Below are 10649 nucleotides of genomic sequence, written 5' to 3'. Positions count from 1 at the left end.
CCCCCTGTTCTGGCTCAAACTGAAACCCAAACTCCTCTCTGGGCCCACAGGCCCTGCCAATCTGGTCCCTGAATCTTGGATGCCCTCGACTCCCTTGTCCATGGGGCTCTGGCCACAGACCCCACCTTTGGCTGTCCCCTCCCCAGGTCATCTGCTCCCCCCGCAGCCACCGCGGAAGCTCGCTGTCTCCTTGTTTGCGTGTTAGTGGTCCGTCTCCCCACCCACACCCAGGCGCTCAGAATGTCAACAGCAGGACAGCAGGGTCATCGTAAGCCTCAGTCACCAGTCACTGGTCTCCGCTGCTCCCCACCCCCTCGGACAAAGCCTGGCCCGGAGCAGACGCTCTAGAAACAGCTGTTGCGTGACTACCGAACTCTCAAGACAAGTGATGACAGACTGAGCGACAAGAATCGTCTAGTCTGGGGGGCCTGGGGCCGCAGGCCTGGCCAGTGCGTACCTGTACCTAGCAGGGTGCTCTGTCCTGCTCCCAGGCCCAGAGAAAGCGCCCCCCAACACCCCATCTCGCTCCTCAGCCCTTGCTGAGATCAGCGCAGGGTGTCCGGCAGTGCCAGCTCCGCCCACCAGGCTCCCCCATCCTCCAGGGGGACAATGTACAAAGGGCCACTTCAGTGCAGAGCTTCAGCTCCATCTCCAGCCCGGAGGCCTAAGGGTGGGGGAAGGGAAGGGAGGATGCGCCCTACGCCTCATCTGTCTTCATGGGGGCCTTCTCTGCACGGGGCCAGGAGGGCCACAGATTCAAGCCACAGTGTAGATAGGCTTTGTTCCAGAGCTGGACCTTGGGGAGTAGGGGGTGGGGGAAATGCCCTTGCGCGCGCGGGGGCGGTGGGGAGTGCCCTTGCAGAGGTCCGTCCCGTGTACCCAGGCAGCAGTGGAGGTGCTCTCATGGGCTCCTGCCCCTGTGTACAGGGCACAGGCAGGGGGTCCAACTGCACTCAAGAGCCCAGAGTGCCACGGGTTAAGGAGCAGACCCGGTGGGAACTGGGCCAGGCCGAGGGGAGGGGAGGGCAGCGGCCTGGCCTTAGGGTCGGCTCTCATCCTGCCCGGAACCCATGGCTGCAAAACCAGGCACAAAGCACTCACTCAAACAGTTGCCCCAACAACCTGAGCTGATAACCTGTGACCTGAGCCTGGCGTCCAGGGACGCCGGGACGACTTCGGGCATTCCCAGCATTCCTCCTCCTGGGCCTCGGTGTGATGTGACCATCCACCCAGCTGCCCAGGCCAGGAGCCCAGGAGTCATCCTCAATCCTCCCCCTTGCTGACCTCGTGCATCTATCGCCAGGCGCGTCTATTCCACGCTCTGATACTTCTCATTGCACCTGTCCGCCTGCGCCGCCGTCCCATGCTGGCTGCACTGCCATCAGGGCTCATCTGGACAAGAGCAGTGGCCTTCCCCCGCAGGCCCCTGGCCTGGTCCCAATGAACCAAGCAAAAGCCACATCCAATGCCGCCCCTCCCAGCTTGGAACTCCTGCCCTCAGATAAAGTCCAGATCCTGTAGGAGGGTCCAGTTCCTGTGTAATCTTTCACTCCCTGTCTCCAGGAGGGCTCAGCTGAGCCGCACTTTCCCCAGGCGCCCCTGGCCTGTCCCCCAGGGCTCCTCATTCCACACTGGGCGGTGCTGATTCCCCTGGGGCCCCAGCTCTGGGCCTGATGCAAAGGAGGTGCTGACCTTGGCTTTTTGAATGAATACATGACCCTCCCCCCAAACCCACACACTTGCACCTGCAGGGCCCTGCTGCAGGGCTCTGAGGCCTGGGCTGGGGCTTGGAGAAGTCTAGATGGGCCTGGGCAGGGCACACCCAGATAAGGTGGCTCATTTACATGAATGGGATGGGGTCCCTTGCAATGCGAGGGCAGTGGGGGGGGCATGGGGAGCCTTCAGAGCAACACAATGGCTGATGGGTCCCAGGTGGCCCAGGGAGGAGGAAGCCGAAACACGAAGTGAGTGCAGTTCACCCCTGGGTGCTCAGCGCCTAGCACCATGCCTGCCATGCAGCAGGGGCGCCACGAGCCACTGCTGAGTGAAAGAATGGGCTGGAACCTCGGCTCTGCCACCCAGAGTTCTAGGACCCAACTCTCTCAAAGGCATAAAAGGGGAGGCTGGTAACACCCGCCTGCAGGGTCCTCGCAGGGATCTGGGGAGGTGACGCGGCTGCTTCTGGCCCGGAGCCTGCAGCTCCAGAGCTCGGGGACCCGAGCAGCCCAAGCCCCCTCCTGGGGGAGTGGAGGGGCCGGAGCAGGTGCACAGCTGGTTGGCTCTGCCACTCTGGGCACCTGGGGAGCCCCCGCGAACAATAAGCACTTTCTCTTTTTCCTCCCCGATTAATCTCGGCCCACCCCTGCCCTGACCGTTTCCACTGGGGACACTCAGGAAGCCCCCACCAAATGGCAGGGGACACCATGCAGGGCTGCAGGCACCGGGCCCCTGCTCCTTAATACGGAGCCACCAATCTGTTCTTGCTCCTTTGATCACTCAGCCCTTCCCACCTGCTAGATCCAGAGGCCATTCCAAGAAAGGCCCAAGAGTGCCTAAATGTCCCACTGAGTGTGGAGAAGAGAAAGCAACAGCAGTGAGCAGCCCATCATCACCAGGGGACAGGGTCATTCCAGGAGGCAGGTGGCCAGGGTCTGGGCCTCAGCCACACCATGAACTCCCAGGAAGAGCCTGGGCACCAAGGGCAGCACCCCCTTCCCAAGTGAAGTGTTCCATCTCATCTCACTGTCATACAGCCATCTCACAGATGGGGAAACTGAGGCTTGGAGAAGGGACAGGCCTCGCCCGAGGTCAGGCAGCAGCAAGCTATGGGGAGGGCCCAGCTTAGCAGATACCACAAGCACGTGTACCGACGCTTACCCATGCTCCAGACCTCTCCATCCCTGGACCACCTCAGTTTCCGCACTGACCACTGGGGGATCTGACCCTCCGGCTTCCGGCTGACATCAATGCCCCAGGTTCTGGAAGGGCTGCATTCAAGGTCTGCTGCTCCCTTTTCCTCCTCTAAGTTCCGTGACCCAGCTTCTCTGGTCTGAATCTAGGGGTGCTACCTTCTTGATGCTGTGTTCTGGGGTCTGGTCCCCAGGTTCTCTTTCAGAAAGTTCTGCACCCCAGGTCCTCCTGCCTGCCAGCAGAAGCAGGAGGACTCACAGCCCAGGAGCCTGCGCTCCAGCTCCGTCGGCCCTCAGGGCTGCTTTAGAGCTGCAAAAGCAGCAAGGAGGGCCCGCACGGTGTTCCCAGGCCCTGGATCCCAGGGCTGCAGGGGATCGGAGCGCGTACCTACAGCTGGGCAGGAATGCCCTGCCCCACCCTGCCCCCCGTCTCTCCAGGACGGCGCTTTGACCACCCCTGGCCCCGCTGGCCTGGGCCCTCACCAGTCGGCACTGCAACAGCCCCCAAGACAGCACTTTCCAAGGACAGAGACCCTGGGTCACGTTTCTTTGGGGTCAGGGCCTGGTACCTCCTTAGCGCGTGTCTGATAAACACCTGCTGAATGAATTAACCAGTGGGCCGGAGGTACGGGCAGATTACATACGGGCACAGCCAAAGGACGAGAGGTCATATAACGGAGCTGCTCGCGCTGTGCGTAGAGGCAGGGGACGCGCACAAAACCTACGCGCAAAGACACACATGCGGTCACCCTGAAGTCAGCAGATCTGTGTCCCTGGCACCCGGGCCGGGCACAGCTGAACGAATGCATGAGAGCTCTGTACCGGGCACAGGGGCAGGGGCCTGGGGGAGAGACAGACCGATCACATCCCCACCCAGGATCAGGGCTCAGCAGTGAGGACAGTTATCACCTCTACAAGGTAGGACCCCTGGAAAGGCGCTTAGGGGCAGGAGTCAGGAAGAAAGGCAGTCAACGGTGACGTACACCCCGGGGCACCAGGATGGAGGTGAAGCTAACACCCCGGGGCCACCTCGGGCTGGGGGAGGCAGACCTCGGCACCTGGTGTGGAGTGGGCCAGCTTGCCGGGGGCAGGTGGGAAGGCAAGGGCCCTGAGGCACCGCAGGTAGGAGGTCAGAGGTTTGAATGGGATTTTCGGGGTGCCACATCCCAGGAGCCCCACGCTGGGACTCTCTCACTGACCCCCTTTGCAAGAATTCGAGAAACACACAGGTGACCCTGTTCCGGGGGATGTGCCTGGGCCGGGCAGCTCCCACTGGTCCCTCTGGAAGTCACCCATGGGTGGTAACCCCAGAATCAAACAAATGGGGAGCTGGCTGTTCTCAGGGCATCTTTTCTTAGCCCTCCCTCCTTCAGATTATAACTTCCTTTTTCTGATGATAAAGGTGTCGCAGAGGTCCTGGAAATTTTGAGAAAATCACCGTGAAAGCCAACAGGACAGTATCAGCCACCATCCCACCGTCCCCTGAGATAACCTCTGGGCCTAAGTTCTCACAGACTTTTTTTCCTGTGCACCTTTTTGCTAGAATGAACTATCCACGTGGATTTCCTGCCGAGTTTGGGACAGCAAGCACTTCCTCCAAGGAGCCTGGTCCTCCATACGGGAAGAGCGAGTGCAGACCCGAGCCCCGGGGAGACTGCTCTCCTGGGCTTCTTCCCATCCTCTGCCCAGAACTGACCTGGATCCTGAGAGAAACGCTCCAGCCTGGGGAGGGGGGAGGGGTGCGGCCACACAGCCCAGGGCTCTCCTCCTCCTCAAGGGTACTCCTCAGTCAGTCCCAAGCACCTGGGGCCTCCTATGTTCCCTCTGTGAAATGGGCGTATTTGGCTGGCTACATGGCCTCAAGGCTCCTCAGCCTGGCCCCCTGTCTAGGCTGAGGTGACAGTCACCTGAGCTGGGCTGCACCTGACAGCAGCTTTCTCTGTCCCCTCCACTGGCATCTCGGACAAGGCCCTGCACATAACCAGGCCCTCGGCAGACTGCCCTGCCCTCAAGGTTCTCAGCATCCTGTGGTGCAGACAGATGGAAATTTGGGCTGGGAGGGTCAGCCTCGAACCCTTGGGGTGGGGGTCAGGCAGGGCTTCCTGGGGGGGGGGCGCTTTAGGGATAAGCCAGCATCTGCCAGGAGAGGAGGGGAAGGCCCTTCCAGACAGAGGGACAGCCTGAGCAAAGGCCAGGAAAGCTAGCACCTGGATTTCTGGTCTAGGTGGGGCTGCCAGTGGCTGGAGGCAGGGGCCATGGATTCTGTTACGTGCCCCCCAGTGGCGCGTACAGGGCCACTGCCTGTACCCAGGTGTGGCCCCAAGCATTTCTGACAGCAGTGAGATGCCAGGCCTCAGGGGCAGCCCTTGACACCCGAGAGGGGGTTTGCCTGGGGGCCCTTTGGGGCCAGTCCCTCCTGCAGAGCCAGAATCTGCCTGCCCCACTCCCAGACCTCCCAGCCACCCACACTATGGGCCTCGGCCTGTCCTGGACTATTCCAAGGACCAGATAGGACCAAAGGCCTGGCTCTGCCTTCACTAACCAAAGGGGCTTCTAAACACCTTTGGTGTGCCAGAGCCCCCAACACACGCCTCTTTGTTTCTCTCTCCCGCCGGCCGGGAGGAGGGCTCTTGTCCCACCACTACCCCGCAGAGATACAGACAGCCCCTCAGGGGCAGGTTTGCTGACTCCGCATTACGGGCATAGCTGAAAACCTAGAGCCAAAGCTCCAAGCCGCTGCTAGAAGCAACCGAGCCCGTGCGGTGTGTGCTTTGTACACGACGGAGAGCTGTACAGTCATTCGTTGTTTAGCTCAAAGGGCAAGGCTCCGGACTGTAGAAGCATCTCCTGGCTGTGAGCCCAGCAAGCCGCCCGCCCGGCCCGGTCCACGACTCAGTTTCCATACAACGCAATGAGCACCACTGCCCAGGGCTCCTGTGATACTGAAATGAAATCATGCAAGGAAGCACCAGCATCTCACTCCCATTACAGCCGTCAATGAGTTCCGACCGTTCACGATCACAGTCCCAGGAGACGATTGGGAAGGCGCCCCCTCAGTCTGTCTCCTAAACTCGCCAATCTGCGCGGCTTCCGGAGGGGGCCTGCACCTGCCACTCTCACCATCACCGTTCAACAAATACTTAAGAAATATTTATCAAATGCCTTTTCCATGCCAGGCAAGGGGCCAGGCCCCAGAGTGCCTGTGTGGCCCAGCCTGGAAGCCCAGCTCTTCCCCTGCCATCAGCAGCCCTCCCTGTTCCCCCTTCCCCGGCCACCGTCCCTCAGCCACCACGATTCACCGAGGCTGTGTGCCAGAGCCGGGGTAGCCAGAGTGGGGCCGTGAGCGATCTGTCCAGAGTATTAAGCAAGCTGCGGGGAGTCCATGGCCAGCTGGGACCTGCCTCCAGAAGAAACGGCAGCAGCAGGTGTCTGGACAGAGGGATGTGGGGGGGTCAAAGTCGTACATGCAGAGTTGGGTTAGGGTAACAGGGAACAGAGGCTGAGAACACAGGTCGGGGAGCAGGGTCCCAGGAATCTGGGTTGAGGGCAAGAGGGTCTCTTGAAGCGGCCTGGACTCCACCGGGCTGGGCAGGCCTTCTCGGAGTCCACAGGCCTCTGTAGCCCCAGGAGAGCATTTTAAAAACTGGGTTTGCAGCCCTCTCTCCCACGGTGGGATTCTGAGTCAGCGGGGTGGGGCGGGGCCTGGGAAATATGTATTTTCCCCAAGCGGCCCAGGTGAGGCTGAGCAGGGCTTCCAGAGACAGAGCCCCAGGACAATGGGAAAGAAGGGAGTGGCGCCAGGGCTACGACGAGGGTGGCCTGGAGGCCAGCACACGAAGTGAAGTGGCTGTCTCGGGTGTCCAAGCTTCAGAGAGCATTCTCCTCCGAGTGACTGAGGGGCCTAGACTCGGAGCCCCGTCAGGCGCTGGGGTCCTACAGGCTGGATACCATCCCAGCCCTGCCCCTTCCTGGCCCTGAGTCCCGGGCCCCAGGCACCCTCAAACTGCCAAATGCGGATTATAATAGTACCTACTTCGAGGGAAGTTAGGAGGTGTCACTGGGATAGTGCAGACAAAGTGCTTGGCCCAGCGCCCGGCACATAGTAAGTGCTCGATAAATAGCAGCAAACGATTATGACTCAGAGGTCAGGGTGGGGTAGAACAGCCTGGGAAGTCATCCATCACGGGTCTGTGTCAACCAGAATCCTGGAGACTGCCTCTGGCCGCCCTCCCTCGCTCAGACCCCCATCTGGGCTGCTCCTTCTGGGAAGTTCCCAGCCTGCCCAGAGAGGGCAGCTGGAGGGCAGACCCGGACGAGGCCCCAGTGTCAGCAGGGCTCTGGCCTCCTGTGCTGGCCCTCGCCCGGCCCCTCCCTGGGGAGTCCTACTTCAGTGGGAACCACGGTCTTGAGCCAAATAAACTCTAAGTCCATAAAACAACCGAGTTTTGACCGAGTACGTAAACGATCCCCACTGTTCCAAATTTCTTTGTACAGAAAAGATGAAAGTAAGTGAGCCCATAGGGGACTTTCCACTTGAGGCGGTGCAAGAAAAAGTATTTTGGGACCCTGCTCGCTTCCTGGATTCCCAGCAGGCCATGGGCCCGTGTGGCCCCATTCTAGACCACAGGAGGGTGGTCCACTGCCTTTCCACCAGGCCTGCTTCCGGCCCCGCCCAGGGCCTCACTTCCCCTTCCAGGAGGTGTGGATAAGCGGGTCCCTCTGTGGTCTGAGGCTGCCCTCCTGAGGGTCGGTCTCCTCCAACAGGGATGAAGAAAGGGGAAGGACAGGGAGAAGGACAGGGCCACTGCCTGAGGCTGACAATCATTCATAAACTTATTCATTCATTCATTCGAGCTCCTGTAGGACGTGGAGCTCACAGCCTGGCTGAACATGTCAAAGCAAACACATCAACGAGACATGTGCTTCACCGGCCCACAGCAAGGAGCTTCCCTGCACAACGGATGCTCAGCGCAGACGGAAAGGATGGGTCATCACTAACAAGACACTGTGCCTCGATTTCCACATCTGCAAAGGGGATTATCATGGTTCCTCTGTCATGGGTTGCTGTAGAGACGCAATAAATGTCAGGTATTGATATTTTGATGGGTAAACAGTGTGCCTGAGAGGCGCTCTAAGGCCGGGGGTGGCAGCAGAAGGGGACAAGGGTCTGTGTGATTTGGGGGGGAGGGCTGGCACCATGGAGGCGGCCTGTGAAGGGCGACAGTTTCAGGGGACATTGGAAGAGGTGTGGGTGGAACAGACATTCAGGCAGAGGGAACAGCATAAGCAAAGGAACAGAATTTGACATTTGAGGCCTATCTGGACCGTATCTCAGAGCTCCGTCAGGCTGAAGCTTGGGGACCCAGCTGGGTCATTCTGTGCAGACAGCCCAAACCAGGCCAAGGTCAAGGGGAGCTCGAGCAGAAGTGAGGCAGGGTCAGAGGTGTGAAGTCTCCCAGGAAGGGGGGCACCAGCCCTCTTTCCCCCTTGCCCTGCATCTCACTGTGGGTCCTTATTCAGAGTGATCTGGTCTGGCCCTCAACCTGTCCAATGCCCTCCCCCCCACCCCTGCCCAGCTACAGTATGGCCTGGCAGCTCCCCAAGTCTACCCAACCAACAGTCTCTACAGCCTTCTCTCCTCATTCAACCGCCATTTACTAAGCACCTACTGAATGAATGCCTGGGTGCTGAAATTGGCAGGTACCAGCTCCCACCATGACACGGAGAAGCTGTTGGTATAGCTTCAAGTGGGCCTTGCTGGAAGATTTACACCACAGAAACCTGCCAATACAGGTTCATCAGGGACCTTTTTTCTCCCAGAGTCTGCTGCCAGCATACCATTGCCCCCCGCCCCAGCAATGGACACAGAAAGGCAGGCCTCTCCCTATAGGGACTCACAGACAGAAGAGGAAGACAACGGTGAGGGAAGCAGACACCTATCTCCCGAGCAGGCTGGATTGTCTCCAAGGAGGCAGGGGTGAACCAGGAGACTCATTCTGAATGCTCACTAGAAACGGAACCAAGCTGTTCCAATAGCAATGGTGTGCATCATTCCCATTTCAGAGGCAAGGAAACTGAGGCCCAGAGAGGCAGAGTCACTAGTCTACAGTCACACAGTAAGAAGTGGCAGAGTCAAGATTTGAACCTGGGCCACTGGATCTGGAATCCTTGCTTTTAACTTCTGTACTTGACTGTCCCATGGTGCAATCATTGCCACCCTCCCCCTACCCCTAAGCAGCCAGGACAGGGCTAGGCAAGAGACCATGGATGCACAGTGGTATTTGCTGCCCAGCTAGATCCCATTCTCCTGGGGGTAAGGTCTGTGTCCTCTCCACCTGGCTGCCCATGACACTGCCCCTCACAGGAGGTCATTGTGTTTGTTGGTCTCAATGTCTGGAGAACCTTCTGGAAGGGAGCCCTGGTCCCCATGTGCAGGACTAAAGCTGACTAGCAGGAGGGGGTACAGCATAGAGAACAAGGAGGCTTTGGCCTTGGGGAACACAGCAGGGTCTGCTGAATGCCACGGCTAAGGTGCCCATGGGGACAAGAATAGGCTGTCTGTGCAGACCACCCCACTCCAGCCACGCCCTCTGCTCCTCTCTACTCCCAGAATAACACGAGGACGTGGACATGCGATTCCCCCGGCCCTTGGCTTCCCCTCGGGTCACATCCGGCCCTCACCTGATCCTTCTCACCACCAGTATGCATCAGTGTCCCTGGTTTCCAGGTAATAATCCTGACACAGCAGACAGGGGACTTCCCCACTACTCCTCAGGTGCTGGGCACCCTAAACTCACCATCTCATTCACACCTCTCCACAACCCCGTGGCGGACTCTCCCCATTTGACAGATGTGGAAACTGAGCCTCAGAAAGCGGACTGGCTTGCGGCGGCCCAGCCACCACAGTAAGAGGGAGCCCAGATGTGGGTCAGGCAGCCGTGACCGCAACAGGGGCACTGGGCAGACTCAGGAAGGGGTGCTGAGCCAGATGGCAGCACTCCCAGCCCCATCCGCTCCCCACCATCCTCAGGAGCCAGCGCCAGCTCCCTGGTAGGGCCTGCCGCCTCACTTCCCCGGGCCTCCTTCCCTTCAGCTTGGGCACTCCTCTCTTCACCTCACCCAGCTAGCCCAGCAGCGCCCTCCGGCTCTCCACGCACACCGGGCACTCTCATCTCCGAGCTGCCGCTCCTGCCATTCCCCCTACCTAGAGCGCCCTTTCCTCCTCTCCTGAGCAAGCCAACTCTTCCAGCAAATTCTCTCCCCTCCTTGGGCTGACAGCACCTCTTTCAAACTTCCAGAGGACCCTGTGCCTATCTCCTCAGCTCTCGGAGGCCCCCTGCCTGGGTCTTTAGTAACTGCCCCAGGACTTGAGGCGCCAGTGCCCGCGACTCCCCATGGGGCAGATCTGTACTGGTGTCCCAGGAGTGAGAAGGAGTACCACTGGGGATGGGAGCAGTGCCCGTTTCATGGGGGACCATGGAGGAGTCTCTCTGGGATAGTATTCCTGCCCACACCCCTTCTAGGGAGTCTTCCAGAGCTGGCAGAGTCACCTGACCTCAGGCCACCGGGGCTGGCTGAGACCCATCTCTGCTTCTCACGGCACCCCAGCTCAGGCAGCACCATTCCCACTTACACCCAAGCGCGCTCCCCTCCCCACCCCCGGTTCCAGAACTCACTATTTGCAGATATTTATAGCGCCCTCCCCCAACCAGGTTCCCTCCCCCGCCCTGAGCAGTGCAG

At 59.8% G+C, this 10649-nt stretch overlaps 1 protein-coding gene across 1 annotated transcript in view; it reads right to left on the bottom strand.

The window, feature by feature from the left end:
- MGAT3 (beta-1,4-mannosyl-glycoprotein 4-beta-N-acetylglucosaminyltransferase) overlaps window positions 1-10649 on the bottom strand; it is a 31642-nt gene that overhangs the window by 19648 nt on the left and 1345 nt on the right.

Source organism: Ailuropoda melanoleuca, chromosome 15 (assembly GCF_002007445.2).
Source record: "Ailuropoda melanoleuca isolate Jingjing chromosome 15, ASM200744v2, whole genome shotgun sequence".
Classification (NCBI taxonomy): domain Eukaryota; kingdom Metazoa; phylum Chordata; class Mammalia; order Carnivora; family Ursidae; genus Ailuropoda; species Ailuropoda melanoleuca.
Note: the sequence above shows the minus strand (reverse complement) of the source record. Positions and strands in the feature narration are given on the sequence as shown.